Source organism: Camelus bactrianus, chromosome 14, assembly GCF_048773025.1.
Source record: "Camelus bactrianus isolate YW-2024 breed Bactrian camel chromosome 14, ASM4877302v1, whole genome shotgun sequence".
NCBI classification, from domain to species: Eukaryota; Metazoa; Chordata; class Mammalia; order Artiodactyla; family Camelidae; genus Camelus; species Camelus bactrianus.
In genome coordinates this window covers 23,634,021-23,659,841 of record NC_133552.1, presented here as the reverse complement: position 1 = coordinate 23,659,841, position 25,821 = coordinate 23,634,021, and positions in this window count along the sequence as shown.

The following is a 25,821-nucleotide window of genomic DNA, read 5'->3' as shown; positions in this document are numbered from 1 at the left end:
TCATAAATGACAGACCTGTGGGTACGGGCAGACCATGTCTGGTCTACACAGCATTCTGTGTTTTTCTATAAGAATGATCAGAATTCCACAGGAATTACCCAGACTTGTTTTTGCTGGAAAATTTTGAAATTTTCTACAAGTGCAGAGGAATAGATATTTTATAATGTACACCTTAAAGCTGACAGCTTTAAAATATTTGCTTTTCTACCTACTGACTTACCAAAGCCCTCCAAATACCTTTTTTATGCTTTTTCCATGACCCATGTATAAGTGTTAATGGCAACTCTGAGTTAGTGGGGTTTACTTAAGACCTGCTGTGTACATTGTCATCAGTGGTTATTTCCAAGTCCAGCATTAAGAAACATTCAACTCGATTTCCTATTAATGATTGTTCTTTAACCTTCACTACAAGCCTCAGGACTGAAAAAGGAAAATTCACTGCTGCTGACTTTGAATTTGAATAGAGGACATTAAAATTTGAAGCTAAACTCTGTGTGGGCAAATTTATATCCAAGTGGCAGTATAATAACACATTAAGAAAGACTTTCCTGCTGTTATTTTCTTTCCTTTGCTGATTATTATCCTCCCAGTGTTTCTGTGCGTTCTAAAGTACAATATGCATGTAGATGTGGGCCATTTGAGAGTAAATTCAGTAAGAAGCAATAGTCCTGGACAGTCCATCCTCCTTACTCTACCTTCAAGAACATAAAAGGGAGACAAAGCCAGGGATCTTGCTCAGGAGATTATGAAACCAACTGGAAATCAGGGGATCGTAGCTAAGCTTTTGTATTTTTATATTTTTACACAGTACGTACATCTCACATCTCAATATTTTAGGAAGAATATTTGTGGTGAAAAGCATGTGGAAAACACTGTGAATTAATATTGCCATGATACACAATGCTATCTGCAAATCAAAATGTGTAAGACATTTGCTCATGACTGTAAGGATTAGTCATTAGTTCAAGTGAATTAATCATTTCTTCAGATGTGTGGGGAACACTTCCAAAGTGAACACAGTGTGAAATGCCTTAGCATCAACTAAAAGCTGATGCTTTTATACAAAAGCCCTGTGTACTTTTATATAATGTCTCAAACACGAACTACTTTGAGAATCTTTCCTCTTTTAAAAGATAATGCAAAAGATCCTCATTAATGAAATATTAAAGTTGACTGATACAAATATATGAAAATTAAAGTTACCACAACCATAGTGTTGTTCTCCCTATGTTCCAGTTGGCTCACATATATAGATTTTTATTTTTCTTTATCAGTGGGAGCTTAAATCTTGGAACTATTCCATGGCTTTCAAAGAATGATAGGTAATGAGTTTCCAGTGCTAACCAGCTCACAAAACTATAAATTAAAGAGACAATATAGCATCTTTAAAAAAAAGAAATTTTTGCAGATGTAATTAAGTTTAATTACTCTGGATTATCTAGATGGGAAGACTGTGAGCACAATGATCCTTTTTAAGAAGTAAAAAAGAGGATCCAAGTCAGAGAACGTAATGTGAGGATAAAAACAGAGGTCAGAGAGACAGGGCTCCAAAGGCGGGAAGGCCATCAGTCTCTGAAAGCTGGAAAAGGCAGCTCTGCCAATACCTTGATTTTAGCCTTTTGAGACCCATCTCAGGCTTCTGACCTTCAGTACTGCAAGTTAATAAATTTGTGTTGTGTCAAGCCATTAAATTTGTGGTACTTTTTTTAAAGCAGCAATAGAAAACATACAGAAACACACACACAAAAAGAACTGTAAAACAGGACTAATAATTGCTTTAATTTTTGATCTGGCTTTTCCTCCCGCCCAGTTAAAAAAAAATAATCAAGTTCCTATTAATGAAACAATATTGTTAGAGCAGGCAGATAGCTAGATATGAGCAGAGAAAGGGGGATGCAGGCCAAATGGCAGGAATTGGGCAAAAAAGGGGGGGCACAAGCCAAATGCAGGAGACCACACATCATGTAAACAATAGGGGTCCCTGAGCAGAGAAGGAAAAGCAGGAACCTCTGGGCTGATAAGTGAGCACATGTTTTGGGGTGACAAATGCCTTGGAGGCCAACAAAGAAAGGTGGGAAAAGGCAGGAATCTTCAGTGTCTGAATGTTTTTGCTCTTTATTCCCTCATTACAGTAAAATTAACCTTGCAGATTAGAAGTACCCACCAAGAACTGATGCCATGACACTTCCGATCCAGACTAAGTAAGGACAGAAATCCCTCCTTCCTTTGGGAAGGTGGTGTTGGGATAAAAATCAGGGAAACACTTCCCTCCCCAGTGAATATTCCACCCATTCATTTTTACACTTTATGTAACAAGCTTACCAAGGAAATTCAGCACAGCCGCTCAACTGAGGCTGACTGCCCTCCCCTTAAGAGGGTACCAACTATCCCTTAATAAATCCCCACTTTACTTTCTTAACCTCCACATCTCACCTCTGAATTGTTTCTGTAAGGAGACAAGAACCAAATCACAATAGGAGGCAACAATGGTAGGTGAAAAAGACCTTCTAAGACTTTGCTTTACTATGGAACATATGTTCATTCAGTATTTGTTACTTTCTTTAGCATCAAACTATTTCAAAGTGATGTTCAAAATGATAACCTTTATTATTTTAGTTTATGTTCACTTCTGACATTAATCACATTGGCTCCTGTCCACATTACACTCCCAAAACTTACCTCACAGTCATGGAATACCACATGTTCCTCAGAGTACATATCCTATTAGTCTTTCTTTAAAAATATTTTTATTGAAGAATAGTCAGTTTACAATGTTGTGTCAATTTCTGGTATACAGCACAGTGCTTCAGTCAAATAGGAACATACATATATTCATTTTCATATTTTTTTCACCATAAACTACTACAAGATATTGAATATAGTTCCCTGTGCTATACAGTATAAACTTCTTATTTACCTATTTTATATATATTAGTTAGTACCTGCAAATCTTGAACTCCCAATTTATCCCTTCCCATTCCTTTCCCTCCCTGGCAACCATAAATTTATTTTCCATGTCTGTGAGTTTTCCTCTGTTTTGTAAATAAGTTTGTTTGTCTTTTTTTTTTCCAGATTCCACATATTAGTGATATCATATGGCATTTCTTTTTTTTTCTCTTTCTGGCTTCCTTAATTTAGAATTAAATTCTCCAGGTCCATCCATGTTACTGCAAATGGCATTATTTTACTCTTTTTAATGGGTAAGTAGTATTCCATTGTGTAAATATATCACAGCTTCTTTATCAAGTCATTTGTCAATGGATATTTAGGTTGTTCCCATGTCTTGGCTATTGTAAACAGTGCTGCTATGAACATTGGGGTGCATGTGTCTTTTTGAATTAAGGTTCCCTCTGGATATATGCCCAAGAGTGGGACTGCTGGATCATATGGTAAGTTTATTTTTAGTGTTTTGAGGAATCTCCATATTGTTTTCCATAATGGGTGCAGCAAACTACATTCCCATCAACAGCGTAGGAGGGTTCCCTTTTCTCTATAGCCATACCCTACTGATTTTACCTGCAGTTCTGAGTTAAAATGCTCATTCTGTCCTGGAAATTCTTTTCTACCTTGAATTCAATGACTATAGATGTTCTTTTCCCCTCCATGACCTGTCATCAATTTTTCCCCATTTCCATGGATGATCAGATTTCCTATGGTCAAATTCAGTGGAATATTTCTGAGGATTATCTTCAATAAAAATAGAATAGAGTATCTATCCCTGACAAACAAGGGACTGTTATACTACCACTAATGCATATTTCTGTATTTCTTTTACATAAGAGAAGTCAATTACTATATCTTAAGTTCCATTTTTTCTGATTGTTGTTACTGAAAGATAAACTGATTTTTTATTAAACAACACACTTTAATTTCAGAATATGAATTATTTTTATTTTAGAAACTAATTTCTCCCACTCTAAATTGATTTGAACTACTTTCTCCCTCCCTAAAATTAATTTGCTCTATTGTTCACCTGGAAAAATATATTTTAAATCATGTTGGGCCCTGCTGAAAGATATAAAATATAAAGCCTTCCCAGATGCGTCTCATCCACTCAAAGCCACAATTACAGTTACCTCCTCTGCTTTGCTCTCATTAATTTCAGCACATGCTATTATAAACTGATTAGTTTTGCATGTGAGAATTGTGAGAAAATTTAGAAGATGTAAATCATGTTATCTATTTTTTATCTAAACACGTAACACATATCAATTTATTTCATCCAGGCATGTATAAGATATTCAGACTCAATATTAAATTCTGATTATTTGATGTCAGAAAAATTATCTAAAGATGCACTTGTAGAATGTCATTGTTATTTAAAATATATAATATACATATGTAATTCATTTTATATATATATATGAAATTATCCCTGCCCATGAAAAGAACCGAGATTTTGGTGAGAAACTCAAAATAATAATACCTAATCATAGCTTATTCACTTCAAATCATTCCTAAATTTGAACCAAACATATTTAAAATCCTAATTAGCTATCTAGACAGTTCATCTGGTTAACCACCTCAATTTAAAAATGACATTTAATCAAGGGAAATGTGAAAGAAAAATAGCATTTGAGTATATTTCTTTCCAGTGTTTTTCTATCTTGCATAATAAAGTACTTAGCAAACTTCATAAGTGAATTAATTCACTCATGATTCCAAGATCGAATTGATAAGCATTTCCATTTGAAACTCATCCAAAGAGCTCACCAGTTCAAACCAAAGTTAACATTTTCTTGTCTCAAACTAGCTCATATTCCATTTCCTTAGTTTCTGCACATTACTGTTTTCAAATTCCCAGTGTATTATACAATGAAATATCAATTTTCTTCATTACCTAAATCAACTTTGTCTAGCACATCAATCTTCCATACCTGTCCCTTAGCATCTGTTTCCACTCTTCCCACGCTGGTCTGTGGCCTCAATTATTATGCTATATGAATTTACTATGACTGGCTTTCTGCCATATTGCTTAATCTAGAATTTACATAAAGGTAAAATTTCTCTAGTTTAAAAGATCTCCACAATTTCTTCCATGTGTTTTGTCACCACCCGCTAATATACACCTTCTACTCAAATCAGACAGCAAACATCTTTGCAAATTTCATTTGCCTTTTCTTATTCTACAATGCATATGTTGATACAGACAGTGGCTTTTAGGTTCGTTTGTCTTTCTAGTGAGGATCTCAGATCTTTGTCCTTTCTTAAGTTCTTCCTATTACTGAGGTTTTTTTTTTTTTTTTTTTAATGTTACAAGCCATCTTTCAATGTCTTCAGCACTTCCTCACTACTTCTAATCAGTTATCTCACTGTGCAGATAATGGCAGGTGAGTGGTTTTATCCCTCTTTAATGGAATATTGTATATAGACGTTGTGGGCCTCTCATGTAAGGGCTTTTGTCTCTCAGTTCCTGTTTGGTTGTTGTGCTGTGCTGTTTGGTTGACTATTTGGAAACTGTTAGACATCTGCATACTTGTTTAGAAGAGAATAACAGAGTCAATTCAGGATGAAAAATTATATTACAATTATATTAACTTATACATATAATTATATTAGACTTATAACAATACCAAACAAAAATGATATAAATTCATGAACATATATTTAGTGGTTATAATATTCTCAAGAACCCTTAATGTTATACAATAAAACCCTCACAGTAATAGATTGAAAGTAGGTATCGTAATTCTATATTTACAAAAGAGAAAATTGAAATTGTTTGTCATAGGTCACCTCCTCTGCAAACAGCAGTGCAGGAATGTATGCTCAAGTCTATCTGACCTGAAAGAACATTTTATTCCCATCACAAATCCTGACATTCCTATCAGCAGTGAGAAAAGGTGTTGGTTTGAAAATAAGAGAAATCATTTGAAAGCCATGTTGAAGAAGTTGTTTCTCATATCACTATGAAAGCACAATAACTTGAAATCCCAGAAAAGAGCAACGGGAGATACTCTATATTTAATATAACAGATAGATCAAAAGGAAGTATTTGTACCAGAATTTTCAAGGAGGTGAATTTAAAAGGGGATCCTCAATCTCTCCCTCTCACTTTGGGAAGCAATAACAGAGCATAATAAGCAGCTGTGCGGATACTGCAGCTGTTTATTTGAAGAACAGAAATTTCTCATTTGTTTCAAAGGTAATAACCCAACAAAATGCTTTAATTCTTGATGGACAATTTCAAAATATGATGAAAATAGGATCACTGCATAATTAATTTGTCTTGTGGCTAATAGACACAGGTTGATTGTTCTTACAAAGTCAATCACAAATACCAAGATAACCCTTTTGAAATTAACCCAGTACAAATACACAAATTAATCAATCCTTCCCATCAGTGACAGACTTGTTTGAAAGAAAAGAAAATCCCTCACATCAAAAGCCAAACAACAAAGAGGAACATGAAGAAATGGTACTAATTCTATTGTTTTTCTAAGTCATTTTAAATGATAGATGAGATAGTATAAATACAAATATTTTTAAAATGCTGTTATGTCTGTTCTTGGTATTCTGCTTGTAAGTTTGGATACTTACCAAAATATTAATAAAATTTGATGTAATAAAATATGAGAATATTAGTCATTGGATTTGTAATATAAATCTCAGTTATGCTTGAGGGCACTGTAAGTCATTTACCTGAAAGGAATACGTCAGGATTGGCGGTGGCAACTGTTAGACATGCACATGTTGGAATATGGGTAATGTAGTTGATTTGTGGTAACATCTACATTTATGCTTTTTTTAATTTTATTTTTTTCATGTATTTGTTTTACTACATTTAAGTAGAGTCAAAAAGAAACTTTACAGTAGTCAAAACAAATTAACACAGAAGCAGACATACAGATTGATGGAACAGGATAGAAAGTTCACAAATAAACTCATGCATTTATGGTTAATTAATCTCCAACAAAAGAGGTAAGAATATAGAATGGAGAAGACAGTTTCAGCAATAAGTGATGCTGGGAAAACTGAACAGCTACACATTAAAGAATGAAATTAGAACATTCTCTAACATCATACACAAAAATAAATGCAAAATGCATTAAAGACTTAAATGTAAGCCCAGATACTATAAAATCCCTAAAGGACACATAAGCAGAACACTCTTCAACATAAATCTCAGCTACATTTTTATGGCTCTGTCTCCCAGAGTAATGAAAATAAAAACAAAACTAAACAAATGGATCAAAATAAACTTAAAAACTTCTGCACACCAAAGAAAACTATAAACAAAACAAAAAGATAACCTACAAATTGAGAGAAGACACTTGCCAAGGATGCTACCAATTTCAAAAATATACAAACAGCTCATATAGCTTAATATAAAATAGACAACCAATCAAAAAATGGGCAGAAGACCTAAGCAGACATTACTCCAAAGAAGACATACAGATGGCCAACAGGTGCATGAAAAGATGCTCAGTATCACTAATTATTAGAGAAATGCAAATCAAAGCTACAATGATGTACCACCTCACACCAGTCAGAATGACTACCATTCAAAAATCTACAAATAATAAATGCTGGAGAGGGTGTAGAGAAAAAGGAATCCTCCTTCATGTTTGTGGGAATGTAGTTTGGTGCACCCATTATGGAAAACAGTATGAAAATTTTGTAAAAAAACTGACAATAGAGTTATCCTATGATCCAGCAATCCCTCTCCTAGGCATATATTCAGAGGAAACTCTGATTAGAAAAGATACATGCACCTCAATGTTCATAACAACACTATTTACAATAGCCAACACACAGAAACAATCTAAATGTCCATTGACAGATTAATGTGTGTAGAAGATATGGTATAGTTTTAATTTGCACTTCTCTGATAATTAGTGATATGAGCATTTTTTCATGTGCCTATTGATCACTTGTATTTCTTCCTTGGAGAATTGCTTGTTTAGGTCTTTGGCCCATTTTTGGATTGGGTTGTTTGGTTGTTTCTTATTAAGTCGTATGAGCTGCTTATATATTCTGGAGGTCAAGCCTTTGTCGGTTTCATCTGCAAAAATTTTCTCCCATTCCGTAGGTTGTCGTTTTGTTTTACTTTAGTTTCCTTTGCTGTGCAGAAGCTTGTAAGTTAATTAGGTCCCATTTGTTTATTCTTGCTTTTATTTCTATTGCTTGGGTAGACTACCTCACACCAGTCAGAATGGCCATCATTCAAAAGTCCACAAATGACAAATGCTGGAGAGGCTGTGGAGAAAAGGGAACCCTCCTACACTGCTGGTGGGAATGCAGTTTGGTGCAGCCACTGTGGAAAACAGTAGGGAGATTCCTCAAAACACTAGGAATAGACTTACGATAGGACCCAGGAATCCCGTTCCTGGGCATATATCCAGAAGGAACCCTACTTCAGGATGACACCTGCACCCCAATGTTCATAGCAGCACTATTTACAATAGCCAAGACATGGAGACAGCCTAAATGTCCATCGACAGATGAGTGGATAAAGAAGAGGTGGTATATTTGTACAATGGAATACTATTCAGCCATAAAAACTGACAACATAACGCCATTTGCAGCAACATAGATGCTCCTGGAGGATGTCATTCTAAGTGAAGTAAGTCAGAAAGAGAAAGAAAAATATCATATGAGATCTCTTATATGCGAAATCTAAAAAAAAAAAAAAACATAACTACAAAACAGAAACAGACTCATAGACATAGAATACAAACTTGTGGTTTCCAGGGGGACAAGGGATGGGAAGGAACTGGGATTTTAAAATGTAGAATAGATAAACAAGATTGTACTGTGTAGCACAGGGAAATATGTACAAGATCTTGTGGTGGCTCACAGCAAAAGAAAATGTGACAATGAATGTATGTATGTTCATATATAACTGAAAAATTGTGCTCTACACTGGAATTTGATACAACATTATAAAATGACTATAACTCAATAAAAATGTTAAAAAAAATAAAGAAATTTTAAAGTGGGTGGAAAAAAAGAAGGTGTGGTATATACATACATACAATGGAATATTACTCAGCCATAAAATAAGTGAAATAATGTCATTTGCTGCAACATGGATGGACCTAGAGATTATCACATTAAGTGAAGTAAGTCAGAAAGAAAGAGAAAGACAAATATCATATGGTATTGCTTGTATGTGGAATCTTAAAAAAAAAGAAAAGAAACAAATGAACTTATTTACAAAACACAAATAGTCTCATAGATATAGAAAACAAACTTATGGTTACCAAAGGGGAAAGTGGGAGGTTGGGCAGGGGGAGGGATAAATTAGGAGTCTGGGATTAACATATACACACTGCTATATATAGAGTAGATAAACATCAAGTACCTGCTGTACAGCACAGGGAAATATACTCAGTATCTTGTAAAAACATACGATGGAAAAATATGCATATAACATACATAATTATATATTTTTATATATATATACACACACACACACACACACACACATATATCTTTGCTATACACCAGAAACTAATACAACATTGTAAATTAACTATACTTCAATACAAAAATGGCAAAAAAGAAACTAGTGGAATGTGTTCTACTTAAATTACTCCTTTACAATCTCATTTCCTAACCTAATTGCCAGCCTTCAGAAATGCAAAAAAAAAAAAAATTGCACCTCGACCGTGAAAATCATCACTGACATTTTTAGGGCTTGAATTTAGAAGTTGTATCTGGCCAGTCATAAGTACTCAGTATCACTGATGATTCCTTCATGAAGAAAGATATATTATATGTATAAAAATAGTTGCCAATTGTTTAGGATGAGTTAAATATAATTGAAGTTTCAAAAGTAAACACAATGGGAAGAGGATGAACAAACATATTGAAATATTTTCCTGTTAATGACATTTACTACTCTTAATTTGGTTTCGATATATTTATAAAAATGTTAACTGTTAGAAAAAGCATGGTTATTTTCCAAATTTTCTTTACAATTATTTACATCTAATTGGCTTGCTCAGTGCAAGTTGAACTAAATTAATTTTAATTTCTTGTAGTCAAATCACACTCAGTGTGGGAGGTCCAAACTACTGTAGAAAACAGGGTACATAGTAAATAACAACCATTTAAAGCTGGGACACTCAGAAATAGTGCACTACATACTTTCACTATGAATGTGACAATATCCTAGAAAAGTTAAGAAATGTGACTAATGTCACAGAACTATTCATTGTCCTAAAGCAGCATCACCTAACTCCTCTTATGTTGTTATCTCCATAACAACATAATGCCTACCAAAGCTATTTATTCTCTGGTCATGATTGAGAGATTCCAATTCTTAGTTAAATTATTTTGATTTGCAAAGTCCTAACTGGAAGCAATTATTCCATTTTCTGGCAACATGTATCTGGATATCTAAAGGCATAGTCAAGTCCTGAGGGTGCTACCTCATTATGAAATGTCCTAGAGTAAGAATTATTCAGAACAAGAGGGGAAGAGAAAGATATAATATCCAATATGTTTTAAAATAATATTATTTTTGTTAAATGCATTTTTGATCAACATCTCATGTCAAATCGTCTCACTTTTTAGCTTGCTGTAATATATTTTAGAATGCACTAAATGAAGACACTGATACCTATTTAGAGACATTATAAATTTCTATCATCACCACATCCTATTCATCTCATTAATTTCATTATACTAAGTCAGAAACACTTTCTCCTTTTGTAACAACAATCCATTAAGCTTTTATATATACATCCAAGTCAACTGTTACTTATAGAGAAAAAATACATGCAATTTGTGTCAATATGGTAAATTGTTAACCATATCTTAGTTGAGAGAAAAAAGGTAAACATCTAGTTAGAAATAAACTCTTAGAGCTGATGATTTTTCTACTTAAATTAGAAAATATTTACTTTCCCACCTTAAGTAACATTTTTTACCTGGAAAATATATGCACAATCAGATATTAGAAACCTGTCTAATTTATTTCAAAACTCTTTGTTAAGTACAGAGTGGCAAGCAGAAGTAATCAGAGATGATCTCATAGTACACAAAAACTCATCTGCTCTGCATGCCATTCTGAATGCAGAGGAATGTCTCAAACAGACCCAATTTAAAAGGGAACACTTTATTTATGGGAAATAAAATACAAGGGCATTATCGCATTGCTTCAACACTTACGTAGCAACACTCAGGTTATATCTAAATGATTATAACAGCAAATATCTTTCTTTTTAACATTTTTTATTGATTTATAATCATTTTACAATGTTGTGTCAAATTCCAGCGTAGAGCACAATTTTTCAGCTATTCATGAGCATGTGTATACTCATTGTCACATTGTTTTCTCTGTGAGCTACCGTAAGATCTTGTGTATATTTCCCTGTGCTATACAGTATAATCTTGTTTATCTGTTCTACACTTTTGAAATCCCGTCTATCCCTTCCCACCATCTGCCCCCTTGGCAACCAAAGGTTTGTATTATGTCTATGAGTCTATTTCTGTTTTGTATTTATGTTGTATTTATGATAATTAGTGATATTGAGCATTTTTTCATGTGCTTATTGATCATTTATATGTCTTCCTTGGAAAATTGCTTGTTTAGGTCTTCTGCCCATCTTTGGACTGGGTTGTTTGGTTGTTTCTTATTAAGTCGTATAAGCTGATATATATTCTGAAGATCAAGCCTTTGTCGGTTTCATTTGCAAAAATTTTCTCCCATTCCGTAGGTTGTCTTTTTGTTTTACTTATGCTTTCCTTTGCTGTGCAGAAGCTTGTAAGTTTCATTAGGTCCCATCTATTTATTATTGCTTTTACTTCTTCTAGGAGAACATTTTTGAGATGTATGTCAGATAATATTTTGCCTATATTTTCCTCTAGGAGGTTTAATGTATCTTGTCTTATGTTTAAGTCTTTGATCCATTTTGAGTTGATTTTTGTGTAGGGTGTAAGGGAGTGTTCTAGCTTCATTGTTTTACATGCTGCTGTCCAGTTTTCCCAACACCATTTGCTGAAGAGACTGTCTTTATTCCATTGTATATTCTTGCCTCCTTTGTTGAAGATGAGTTGACCAAAAGTTTGTGGGTTCATTTCTGGGCTCTCTATTCTGTTCCATTGGTCTATATGTCTGTTTTTGTACCAATACCATGCCGTCCTGATGACTGTAGCTCTATAGTATTGTCTGAAGTCTGGGAGAGTTGTTCTTCCAGCCTCTTTCTTTCTCTTCAGTAATGCTTTGGCAATTCTAGGTCTTTGATGGTTCCATATAAATTTTATTATGATTTGTTCTAGTTCTGTGAAATATGTCCTGGGTAATTGGATAGGGATTGCATTAAATCTGTAGATTGCCTTGGGCAGTGTGACCATTTTAACAATATTGATTCTTCCAATCCAAGAGCATGGGATATCTTCCCATTTTTTAAAGTCTTCTTTAATTTCCTTCATCAATGGTTTATAGTTTTCTGTGTATAATTCTTTCACCTCCTAGGTTAGATTTATTCCCAGATATTTTATTACTTTGGGTGCTATTTTAAAGGGGATTGTTTCTTTACTTTCTTTTCTGTTGATTCATCATTAGTGTAAAGAAATGCAACTGATTTTTGAACTTTAATTTTGTAATCTGCTACCTTGCTGAATTCTTCAATCAGCTCTAGTAGTTTTTGTGTGGACTTTTTAGGGTTTTCTATATATAGTAACATGTCATCTGCATATAGTGACACTTTCACCTCTTCTTTTCCAATTTGGATCCCTTTTATTTCTCTCTCTTGACTGATTGCTGTGGCTAGGACTTCCAAGACTATGTTCAATAGGAATGGTGATCGTGGGCATCCTTGTCTTGTCCCAGATTTTAGTGGGAAGCTTTTGAATTTTTCACCATTGAGTACTATGCTGGCTGTAGGTTTGTCATATATAGCTTTTATGATGTTGAGATATGTTCCCTCTATACCTACTCTGGTGAGAGTTTTTGTCATAAATGGGTGTTGAATTCTATCAAATGCTTTTTCTACATCTATTGATGATCATGTGGTTTTTGTCCTTTCTCTTGTTGATGTGATGTATTACACTGATTGATTTGCACATGTTGAAACACCCTTGTGTCCCTGGGATAAACCCCACTTGGTCATGATGTATAATCTTTTTTATGTGCTGTTGGAGTCTATTTGCTAATATTTTGGTGAGGATTTTGGCATCTATGTTCATCAGTGATATTGGCTTATAATTCTCTTTTTCGGTAGTGTCTTTGCCTGGTTTTGGTATCAGGGTGATGGTGGCTTCATAGAATGAGTTTGGGAGTATTCCTTCCCTTTCAATCTTCTGGAAGAGTTTGAGAAGGACTGGTATGAGTTCTTCTTTGTATGTTTTGTAGAATTCCCCGGTGAAGCCATCCGGTCCTGGACTTTTATTTGTAGAGAGGTTTTTTTATTGCTATTTTGATTTCATTTCTAGTGATCGATTTGTTCAAGTGGTCAGTTTCTTCTTGATTCAGTCTTGGTGGACAGTATGTTTCCAGAAACTTGTCCATCTCCTCTAGGTTATCCAGTTTGGTTCCATATAGTTTTTCATAATATTCTCTTATGATATTCTGTATTTCTACTTTATTTGTTGTAATTTCTCCATTTTCCTTTCTTATTTTGCTAATTTGTGCTCTCTCTTTTTTCTTCCTTGTGAGTTTGGCCAGAGGTTTGTCGATTTTATTTACTTTTTCAAAAAAACAGCTTTTGGCTTGATTAATTTTTCTATGGTCTTATTAATCTGTATTTTATTTATTTCCCCCCTAATCTTAATAATTTCCTTCCTTCTGCTGCCTTTTGGGGTTTTTTTGTTCTTCTTTTTGTAGTTCATTCAGCTGGTGGGTTAAATTGTTTATTTGAGATTGTTCTTCTTTTTTGAGGAAGGCCTGTAGCGCTATAAACTTCCCTCTTAGCACTGCCTTTGCTGTGTCCCATATATTTTGTGTGGCTGTGCTTTCATTTTCATTTGTCTCAAGGTATTTCTTAATTTCAGGTTTGATTTCCTCATTGACCCATTGGTTTTTTAATAACATAGTGTTTAATCTCCATGCCTTCCTTTTGTTCTCCTTTGTTTCTCTGTTGTTGATTTCTAGTTTCATGGCATTGTGGTCAGTAAAGATGCTTGAGATAATTTCTATCTTCTTAAAATTGCTGAGGTTTCTTTTGTGCCCAATTACATGATCAATTCTAGAAATTGTTCCATGTGCACTTGAAAAGAATGTATATCCTATTTTGGGGGAGTGTAATGCTCTGAAAATATTCACCAAATCTAATGTTTCTATTATATTATTTAGTTTCTCTGTTGCCTTATTTATTTTCTGTCTGGAAGATCTATCTAGTGATGTTAAAGTGATGTTAAAATCTCCAACTATGATTGTATTCCCATCAATATTCCCCTTTATCTCTGTTAGTAATTGTTTTATGTACTTAGGTGCTCCCATATTGGGTACATATATATTAATGAGTATAATGTCCTCATCTTGTATCACTCCTTTAATTATTATAAAATGTCCCTTTTATCTTTCTTTATGGCCTTTGTTTTAAAGTCTATTTTGTCTGAAACCAGTACTGCAACACCTGCTTTTTTGGCTTTTCCATTTGCATGGAATATCCTTTTCCATCCTTTCACTCTCAATCTATATGTGTCCTTCTCCCTAAAGTGGGTCTCTTGTATGCAGCATATTGAAGGTTCTTGCTTTATTATCCAGTCTGCCACTCTATGTCTTTTGACTGGAGCATTTAGTCCATTAACATTTACAGTAATTAATGATAGATGTGTGTTTATTGCCATTTTGAACTTATCTTTGCAGTTGAATTGGTATATCCTCTTTGTTACTTTCTTCTTCCTTTTGTGGTTTGGTAATCTTCCTTTGTATTATCATGGATTTTGTTTAGTTTTTGTGATTCCCTTGTAAGTTTTTGGCTTGTGGTTACCCTTTTCTGCATGTCTATAAGCCCATTACTATATCTCAAACCCATCCTACCGAAAACAAAATTTTATAAAAAGAAAGAAGAAAAAATACTCTATATTTTCTTGTTTCCTTCTCCCACTCTTAATGATTTAAATGTCTTCTTTTACAATTTTGTGTTTTTTATTTGTAATTCATGAGTTATCACCTTTCCAGTTGTGAGTTTCTCATTTCTGTAGCATCCTGCTGCTTTTCTATTTAGAGTAAACATTTCAATATTTCTTTTATCATGGGTTCAGTTTTGCTAAACTCTTATAGTTTTTGCTTCTCTGTGGAACTCTTTATCTCTCCTTCTATCCTAAAGGATAGCCTTGCTGGATAAAGTACCCTAGGCTGCATCTTTTTTTCATTCAGGACTTTGAATATATCTTGCCACTCCCTTCTGGCCTGTAGTGTTTGTGTAGAGAAATCAGCTGAGAGCCTTATGGGGGTCCCTTTTAACTCACTCTTTGATTTTCTCCTGCTGCCCTTAAGATCATTTCTTTATTCTTGACTCTGGCCATCTTGATTATGTTATGTCTTGGTGTGGGTCTGTTTGAGTTCTTCCTGTTTGGGACCCTTTGTGCTTCCTGTATTTGGATATCTGATTCCTTGTTTAAGTTTGGGAAGTTTTCAGTCATGATTTCTTCAAAAACCTTTTCAATCCCCTTTGATCTTTCTTCCTCTTCTGGGACCCCTATTATGTGAAGATTGGCATGCCTTATGTTATCCCATATGTCCCTTATGTTGCTTTAATTTGTTTTTATTTGTTTATCTTGCAGTTGTTCTGATTGGGTGCTTTCTGTTGTCCTATCTTCTAGGTCACTAAATCGTTCGTCTGCATTATCTAGTCTGCTTTGCACAGCCTTTAGATCTGTTCTCATCTCAGCCAATGAGTTTACCAGTTCTACTTGGTTCTTCTTTATTGCTTCAATTTCATTTTTGACATATTTTATATCTCAAAACACTATCTCTTTTAGTTACTTCAATACTTTGATCACTCCTTTTTGAAATCTTGATCTAGTAGGCTATCCATGTCTATTTCATTGATAATTCTTTCAGGGGATTTCTCTTGTTCTTTTAATTGGGAATGGTTTCTCTGCTTCTTCATCTTGCTCATATCTCTCTGGCACTGTGGCTTATGGAGTATCAGTTATCTATTGTGGTCCTTAAAGGAGTTTATTTATTTATCTATCTAATGCCTATGTAGGAATAAAACTTAAAAAATAAAAAAAGGGAGACAGAGAGAAAGAATTTTAAAAGAAGGGAGATAAAAAGGTTTGAAAACAGTGTATAATCAATTATAGAAGTGCAATTTGAATCGGACTAGCTTTCGAGTTGAGAGGTCATTTTTTTTCCTAAAAACCCTTAAAAAAAAAAGGAAAAAAGATCCAAAAATGATATTTGAAGCCTATTTATAATCTATAACAGGAGATCAAAATCAAAAGAAATGAAAATGGAATCTGGTGGATTTTGTTTTTTAAAAAAATTATAATAATATAACTACTTTAAAAGAAAAATTTAAAAAGGAATTAAAACTAGAGGCATATACAATTGTTTAGAAAGTAGAAATTAAGAAGGTGATAGAAAATAGAACAGATTAAAAAAAAAATAAAGAGATAATTTTAAGAGAAGGGAGGAAAACAAGGCCTGAAACTCATGTATAGTCAATTATAGAAGAGCAATTTGAACTAGACTAGCATTCGAGTTGAGATCTTTTTGAAAAATCCTCAAAAAAAAGGAAAAAAGATAAAAAAAATGGTATCTGAAACCCATTTACAATCAACAACAGGAGATCACACCCAAAAGAAATGAAAATGCAATCAAGTGGATTCTCTTTAAAAAACAATATAACTAATTTAAGAGAAAAACCCAAAAGGAACCGAAACTAGAAGCTCACACAATTGTCTGGAAAGAAAAATTCAAAAAGGAACCAAAACTAGAAGCATGCACAAACTTCCAGAAATTAGAAATCAAAAAGCTAATAAAAAATAGATCAGAGAAAATAAGATATGATAAAGAGAGAATTCCGAAGAAGGGGAGGGGAAAAAAAAATGGCCTGAAAACAGCGTACAATGAACAACTGAAGAGTAATTTGAAGCAGAACAGCAATCGGGTTGAGCCGTCTCCCAAAAAGCTCCAAAATAGGACAAAAGAAGAAAAAAACACATTTGAAACCGGTGTACAATCAACAACAGGCGATCAAAACCAAGAGAGAGAAAAATGACACGACGTGGATCTTTAAAATAACAATACCATTTTAAAAGAAAAATTCAAAAGGAACCAAAACTGGGAGGATATACAACTGTTTAAAAAGACAAAATCAAAAAGGTAACAGAAAATACAACAGGCGAAAACAGATCAAAAAGAAAAACAAGGGGTGTAGGGGTGTTCTCCTGGAGACTGTGTGCTCTTAATGAGAAGTCTTTCTGTCTTTGCCCTGTTTTGCGAGCTCCGCTTGTTGTTTCCCGAGGCCCTCTGGTGGCGCCCTCGTCTGTGCTGCTCCCAGTGCCTGTGGGCTAGCGGATCTTGCCCCCTCCCAGCACAGAGTTCCTGCAGGAAAGGCGGGGGCCACCCGCCAGCTCCCAGCGCTGGACGCCTGCGGCTTCCTGCAGCTGCACCCTCTGTGCCGCCACGCGCTCTGCCCCTGGTCGGTGCTCCACAGGCAGGCCCCAGGAAGACCACAGAACAGCCCTGTCCCTGCTCCATGTCCAAAGTCAGCTCCTTGTTTGTTCTGGCGGCTCGAACTTTGTGAGGCACCAGGGTGGAAGGATCCTATCTGATTCGGGCCACAAACAAATCACTGTCTGGCCTCCGAGGCTGCCAAGCCCCCAGGTGCAGACTCAGGTTTCACCCCCGGCCCCACCTGGATGCCAGGCACTGGAGGATATGGCAGCTGTGCTTGAGCCCCGCCTCTCCTCCCAGAAAACCTTCCCTGGGATTTCAGAGATGGGAGTATGCACACTTCTCCCTGGGACACATCAGTCGTGCTGTTTCAAGGAGGGCCCAGGTTGTTCTGCCCTGTGCACCCACTCATCCACGTTGTGTAGCCCCCTGCAGTCCCCCGGGGCTGCCTCAGCATAGCCATCTCCATCCTCCGCCCGACTCAGGCAGCTTGTCCTGTCTGCCAGCTCCCAGCTCGGGTCTAGGGCTGGGTGTTACAGGGACCCTCTGTGCCCGTTCAACCCAGTTCTGTCAGTCAAGGGCTGCTCCGTACAGATCCGAGCCTCAGAGGCTCCCGATCCATCCCGCTGGCCTCTCCATTGGAGAGGGCGAGACCCAGCGAACGAGCATCAATCATCCTTTGCTGCTCCCTCCCCACGGGACCAGTCCAGCACTGTTTTGCCTTTTCATCTCCCTTTTTCTTTTTCCTTTTTCCTACCAGATTTTTGGCATCTTTGTCTTTTGAAGAGGACAATGTTCTGTCGGAGTTCCACAGGCGCTCTGGTTGGCTGAGTGGGTCTGTAGATGTGAGTCTTTGTGTATCTGTGGGAGAGGGTGAGCTACGTGCGTCCTACTACTCCACCATCTTGGCCTCAAGTCCCAGCAAATATCTTTTAAATAAAATGTATATATTTAAGAGCAAGGCACACAATAAAATATTCCTCTGAGCATTAGACCAGCATGGAAAAGAAAGCAAGCTGATTTTGGAGTCATTGGTGTAAATACTACTGTTGACATAAATGACTTAAATTTTTAGCATGATGGTTAGTGTCAGCAAGAGATTGAGAAGTGCTAATTTTTGTATAATTGAAACTTTATTTACCAGGACTCTCATCAGTTGTTTCTGCATGTGTGCTTTTTTTTTTTTTTTGAAGTTGAACTAAAAGCTAAACTTAGTCATACTGTCATTTATCTGTAGCAAATATGCAAATCTGATTATTGTGGTAATCGTGAAATACACCAAAAATTCATCATAGTTATTGGGTGAAAGGCATAGAAAAAATTTCCTTAGATATATTGATAATAAATACCCTGTTAGACACAATTCTATTCAAGGGTGTGTTTACTCAATATCTCAAAATGCTGTGGTTTCTTGATCATTAGAAGAATAACATTTATCCATAATTCAAAACTCACAAGAAAATCAAATAAATGTAAGGAAAGTGAATCCTAAAATGATATTAACTTAACTCATACTTATTGATTTGTATGTGATCAAAACAAATTGCTTTATTTTCAATTGAAAAGTAACCACAAAAGCAAATCAGAGCTTGGCATTAAATTCATGGAAGTCAAAACCAGAGTTTGGTGGCAGAAAGTTCTTCCACAGAGTACTTTGTTTGAAAGAGGAAACTACATTTTGATGATCAGATTATTGAACCATGACACACTTCCAAATAATTCTACATAATATCTTCCTTTGTGAATATAAGTATTAAAAAATCAGCAACAATCAGTTTTCATTGAGATAAATTTGTCATGCCTAAAGAAAGGACTTAGACCAGATATTGTGGTTCTTTTAATTCTAACATGCTTTGGTTTCTTGGAATATGTTTACATCCTCCCAAAAGCCATAAAAAATTTAGACTCTTTCAAATAGAAATAATTTCAAGTTATAATTTTCATGGTTATTTTTGCTTTATCACTGGTTGCTTTACTAAATAAGAAAAAGTCTTAGAATTGAAGGGTGAAAATGTAAGATCCTGAAAATGTGAGCTGAATGTGCAAAATCAGGAAGGTATGAGATCTTTTATTATGTTTAGAGAAATGCAGTAATTTCAGTATAACTAAGACACCCCATGTTTGTGTTTGTATGTATACTGGGCTGCAGCCAGGATTCAGGAAAATAAAGCTAGGAAGACAAGCTAGGGCCAGATTATGACAGACACTGCATGATATATGGAGGAATTTGGACTTTGTCCCCAAGGCTTTAAGGAAACAGTGAATGGTTCTAAGCACCAAATCAATATATTAATGTAGTCAGTTTTTATTTTTACTCTTTTAAAAAATATTGCTGCTTTTAATATAACTTGAAGGAAGGCAAAACATAAGATGGAATAAAGTCCACCTTGCTTATTTGTCAGGTTTGAGTTTGTTAGAAAAGGAAATAACTAAATAAATTACAATTGAGTAATTAAATATTTTGATATCTGCCTTTTAAATAACATATATTTGATACCAAAGAAATTTTTACTTCAGATTCTAATTTACTTCAGGCTACCTATACACTTGCCGTTGTTAACAGTTCCCTTCAAAACAGAAAAAGAAAGTTTTATTAAAAATGCTATAGACAATCATATGTTCTTAGTAATAATTAAAAATATAACATTAATAATAAGAACTAACATACTTAAGTTGCTTAATATCTGCCAAGCACCAGGTTAAGTCCTTTATATCAATTTATATCCATTTAATTGTTCCAGCCACTCTAAGAAGCAGCTCTCGGAGGTTTAGTCTCCCTGAATGTTATAGTGGCTGAAATGAAAACATAGTTTATCTTTTCTCCGGATTAATGCATTTATGTATAATTGGACATTCAGTAGAACATATTTGCCACACTTATACGTTAGTTGACTCTTTTTCATCATTCAGTTCCAATGGACCACTTAGTTCTTGGTCTGAATCCAGCAGTCCAGGGAAGCCACATAAGGGCATTTATTTCACTGCTAGTTAGGTGAAAAAAGAGGACTGAAAGATATGGTGAATTCTCCCCTCTTCCAGGAAGAATAATGCATTTTGTATTCTTGCCCCCTTGGATCAGAATGTTGCTAATACCTGGAGCTTTCAGTCATCTTACATTTCCTCTCACTAATTATGATTTTTGTAGTAATACAATAATTTAATATTTAATATATTAAATTGTTATTAAATATCCTTTAATACAGAACAATCATTCATACCCTTTATTTGTCTATAGTGCCCAATTCTTTAAAGATAAATGCTGAATGTTAGTAGAGTAAGAGGAAGCAATGGTCTATGGAAAGATCATCTTCGTGCCTTGCATACGAAGTAGAAAAATCTGAATTTGAAACCATCTAAAGAGTTCTTTCTAAGGTCGCCAGTACCTTCCATTTTCTTAAACTTTGCACCATTCTACACTGTCTTCATTTGTGGTTTTCTCATTGTTTTCTACTTATCTCTATTTCATACTTCTTGCAACCCAAACCTTACTATCCAATTATCTTATTTCTAGGGGAGTAATTAAGTGTTTATTCCTGGTATTTCTTTACATATACATAAAGATTCAATAGTAGAAAAACTCCTGACCTTATTCCCCATTTTATCCCATCACAAAGGAAATGGAGCAATTTATCTAAACTGGTAAACCAGGGAGGAATAGACCAGTGATGTACAGGCCAGATCAGCTTTCTTCCTATTGGGACCAAGGAATCATTAGGGAGCATGTTTTCTACTTTGACCCACACCTAGTCCTTCATCATGTTCTCTTTTCATTGCAACACAATGAGCCAGAGGGTAAAATTTAAGTTCATATATAGCAATAGAATAAAATTTTTAGGCTACAATTTGCTTTAGGATCCAAGCAATCATAGAGAAGCAAAACAAATCTTACATAAAAAGTAAACACATTTTTAAATCCTGCGAACCTTAGTAATCAACATGATTTAACAGACATTACAAAATAATGCATTCAGCTTTCAAAAGGTTAAGGCTTTAGGCTGTCAAATAGATGGGGATAAACTAAGATAAATTAAAAGTTCACCCTTAGCCATGAATATTAATTCCTGCTCAACCTGACCTATCTACTCATTTCCCAGTTCTGTAAAATATACTCTCAAAAGTAGAGAACACATATCCAACATTAGCTCTAATAACAAGCATCAGAATTCTATTTTAAAGATTTTAAAAATCACAAGGATACAAAAGTATTTCAAGGGCATAATATTCCCCATAGGAGATCTAATTAGTTGCTTGTGGTCATCCTGAGCATTCTACAGAATACATCTGTCCTCCTGGATGTCCAATATCCCTCCATCTGCTTTGTCAGCTATATTCTTAAGGGCACACCATGAAATAGTGAAATTAGCAAATTAAAAGCTTGAGTCTTAAACAGAAAATTCAGAGAACAAAATGAAATAGGATGAAAGGACGAGAAAGAGCTCTAATCAATGAGGTATTAAAAAGAATATGAGTTAACCATCCAAAGTATAAACTGATTACTTTCAAAAAGTTACCCAAAAAAAGTGCTCAAGATCACAGTTCCATAAAGCATCAGAGGGCATGAAGAGTGGCTGGGTTGTAATGTTTTATTTTTTAAAACATAGTAAACTAATGTAATGGGACAGTTTCTATGTCAATGGGTTTGATGTCTAGAATTCTAGTCTTACTATTTTAATTCCACTAGAAGTTAAATTCTGATCCAATGTTATATTCTGTTAGTATTACAAATAGAAAAAATATTGTGCCACATTCCAGTACAGTGTATGAAGTTTCTGTCCCCATACAGTTCATCCTGCCAACAAAACTCTCCATCCAATCAATAAGTAAATAACTCCAGGAAAATATAGTTGGAAATGAATTGAAACAGCGTTAAAGTATAGTCCACAACAATAAATCCTATCACAATACTGAGAGTGTTCTGTGTTATTTCAATCATATAACTCACTTAAAGTTGTGGCATTTGTGAATTATATATCTTTCACACGTGTTAAATACTGGTAAGAAATGCGCATACTTTATCTTATTTCATTCTCCTTTTAAGAGTTCTTTAAAAACTAAATTGGAAGTGGCTGAATTTTCTCTTACTTTTTTTAATCAATTAGCAGTCAACATTACATAATATCTATACTTTATGAAATGGAGATGAGAATGTATGTTTTTCCAGGTGTTTTATGAAACTTCTTGAAGGGACAATGAAACTTTTTAAAAGGATCATATGAAATGCACTTGAAAGTTATATCTATAATTTATAGCCAAGTAAAGAGTTGACACATTTCTCTGATTGATGAAGATTCCATACATTTTAGGGCGGGCAGAATAAGAAGGGAGGAAATAAAATTTTATTTAATAAATCAGGATATCAAAGAGTGTCCCTTATTTAATAAGTGGCTTTAGTAGGAGGTGTTATCAAAAGCCAATTAAGAAAAGTTAGAATAAATGGTAGAAATCTACAAAGAACATAAATGAATTGAATTATGTACTGTATAAAATTATGACTAAATAGTCTAGCACAGAATTTTTTCACTGTGAATTTTGAACTACATATCAGCATAAGCATGCTAATAAAATTGTAATCTAGGTCACTGGCCAGATTACCTAAATGAGGTTGCCAAATTAGTCCTAGCCATACTGGATGGATGGACGCCCTTATCCTAACAAGTTTTTCATAAGACATGATTGTTAAGGAAACACAATTTACCACCCCAAAATATCTCTTTGACATGCTGATTATTTCAAATTGAAAACAATCAAGTTCCAAAAGATTCAGGAAGACTTTTTAACCTCTCCTCTTAGCTGCTTAAAGAATTTAGATAGAGGGTCTTTTACAGAAAGAACTATCACTGTGGTTAACTATAGTATGAACTAGGCTTGGTTGACAGAAAGGAACCTAGCAGAGTATTTTTGTTAAAATGCCCTCCTACATCTCACTGTCTCCACCTGGCCCAGGAATCTTTTATTTACCAAACATTAATTTTCCATTTCCATGTAAATTGCCTTCCTCCTCTTTGAAGTCTCAAACCACTACGCCCAATATCCTCTTTTGTCTTAAGCTGAAGATGGTATTTAAGTTAAGGGTTTCTATCATTTTAGAAAGTTACTCAGTTTTCCTAAGTTGTTCCCATGGATACATGTTATTAAACTGTGTTTTTCTCCTCTTAATCTGTCTCATGTCAGTTTAATTCTTAGGCTAGCCAGAAGAACCTCAAAGGGTAGAGGGAAATTTCTTCCTTCCCCAAAATCACTACCAATAAACCAAAACAAAATTGGTGATGTTAACTAGGGAAAAGAAAAACTAATTCTTAAAACAACTAAAAATAATAACAAAACAAAATAGCCTAGAAAATTCTAGCATTTTATTCCATACTATAAATGTGCTATACTTTTATTATTACAGCACCTAAAAAGTCCTTAATGAAGCTGAGCAGAACTTTATGGGCCCCCAACCCAAGTACAAAGGCCCTTCCATGTCCCCTGGCTCTTGTCTGCAGAAAAGCTGAAGACACTCAGGCCTCCCCTGAGTCACAAAGGAACAGGCCCCACAGTTAACGATCAGGACAGCACAGTCACAGACTCTTTCAGTGTCTGATGTTTGGCCGCAATGTTTGGCACATGAGCTTGAGTTCAGCAACACAGGCCTTCAACAGGTAACAGCCTAGTACTATTATCCTTCAAACTGATGGATCACCTTGTGAAAAGTTACTAATTTATACAGGCACTGTAAAAAATATAACACAATTATAATACAGTTGTTATTTAATTTTTCACATTTTTCATATCAAGTTAAAGTTAGTATTTTTTTCTAAGGTTCAATTTTTGCGTATTGTTTTGTGATTTCATGTGTACTAAATGTTGGAACTCTCAGGATTTACTCTAAATTCATACTCAGATATCAAATTGAAAACATGCTTTTTGTAATTTTTAAGTGCTGTCTCACCTTAATTCCTATTTTTGAATTGATATATATCTTCAATGCCCTTGCATTTCTGTTTTAAAAAATAGTTGAATAGATAGCGACCACTGATTTCAATTTCTATTTTTACCTGCATAATCACATTATCAAAGTCATATTTGGATGTTAAATACCATAAAACAATTTTGAGGAGTTAATGATTTTATCTAGTTTTTATCCACAATTCCTATGAACTGAAGGAAGCCTAGAGTATTCACTGATCAAGTTAAACATGTGCTTTTAAATGAGTAATGAGAAATGCCTTGTGCGGTGTGTGCTTCCATGTGCAAATGTGAAAAAGTTTGTATGTGGTGTGTGTATGTTTGTTTTAAAATCTGCATTTGACCATATAAAAATAAATTTGATGGACTACCTTGTTGTGTGTGCTTTTAATAGGCCAGTAGTTCAAGATATAGCTGAGTTTTTACCTATTTTTGCTCCTGTTTTCTTCTTTCTATTTGAAGAAAGTTTAGGATATTCATTTACGTGTATATCCTTGTGTGTGTGTGTGCATGTGTGTGCGCCTGTGGATGGTGGTAACTAGACTTTAGAATTTGCTTGAGGGTATTTGTTTGAATAAATATTTATTAAGGGTAAACTACTTCAACTGCTACTTGTTTGCATAAGTTGTTCCATAGGGGTTAGGTGCTTAAAGTCTCCTTCAGGGATATTGCTTTGCATAAGCTGTTTGCATTTAGATTCCCTTTAGGAGATGTTAATTGCTTGAGCTGTCATTAAAGAGTGGAGATTTAAATTCTGTTAAAGTAATACCCTGGAGTGTGACTGAGAGGAACTGCTGAGGTGAATTTGAATATCTTTGAATTCTGGAGATATGCTTTAGAATGGGTAAACCAGGAAGCAACTGTCTCACTGCACCACTAGAAAGGAAGCCTCATGCAAGCAGGCATTTTGTCTCAATGTTGGTTTATATACACAACTAGTTTATGGAATCCACTTAATTATCAGGGAGAAGATCGAATGAGTGGATATATTTTTGGTAAGAACTGCTTATCTCCTAGCTGCTACCCATTTGAGAAACAAAAATGTTCTTAATAATAGAGACTGTATACTTGAAGTATTCTTTATACCCTTGAAGGACGTGTCAGATGTTCTTCTGGTGTCTCCGTCATTCTGTGCTATGATGAGCATATTTATCTTTTTCCCCCAATATCCATTACTGTGATACTATGTATCAACTTGATTAGGCTACAGATTTTAGTCAAACATCAGTCTAGATGATCTGTGAAGACCGATATTTTCCAAAGACGTGATTAGCATTTAAATCAGCAAATTTTAAAGAAAGCAGATTATGCACCATAATTTGAGTGGACCTCATCCAATTAGTTGACAT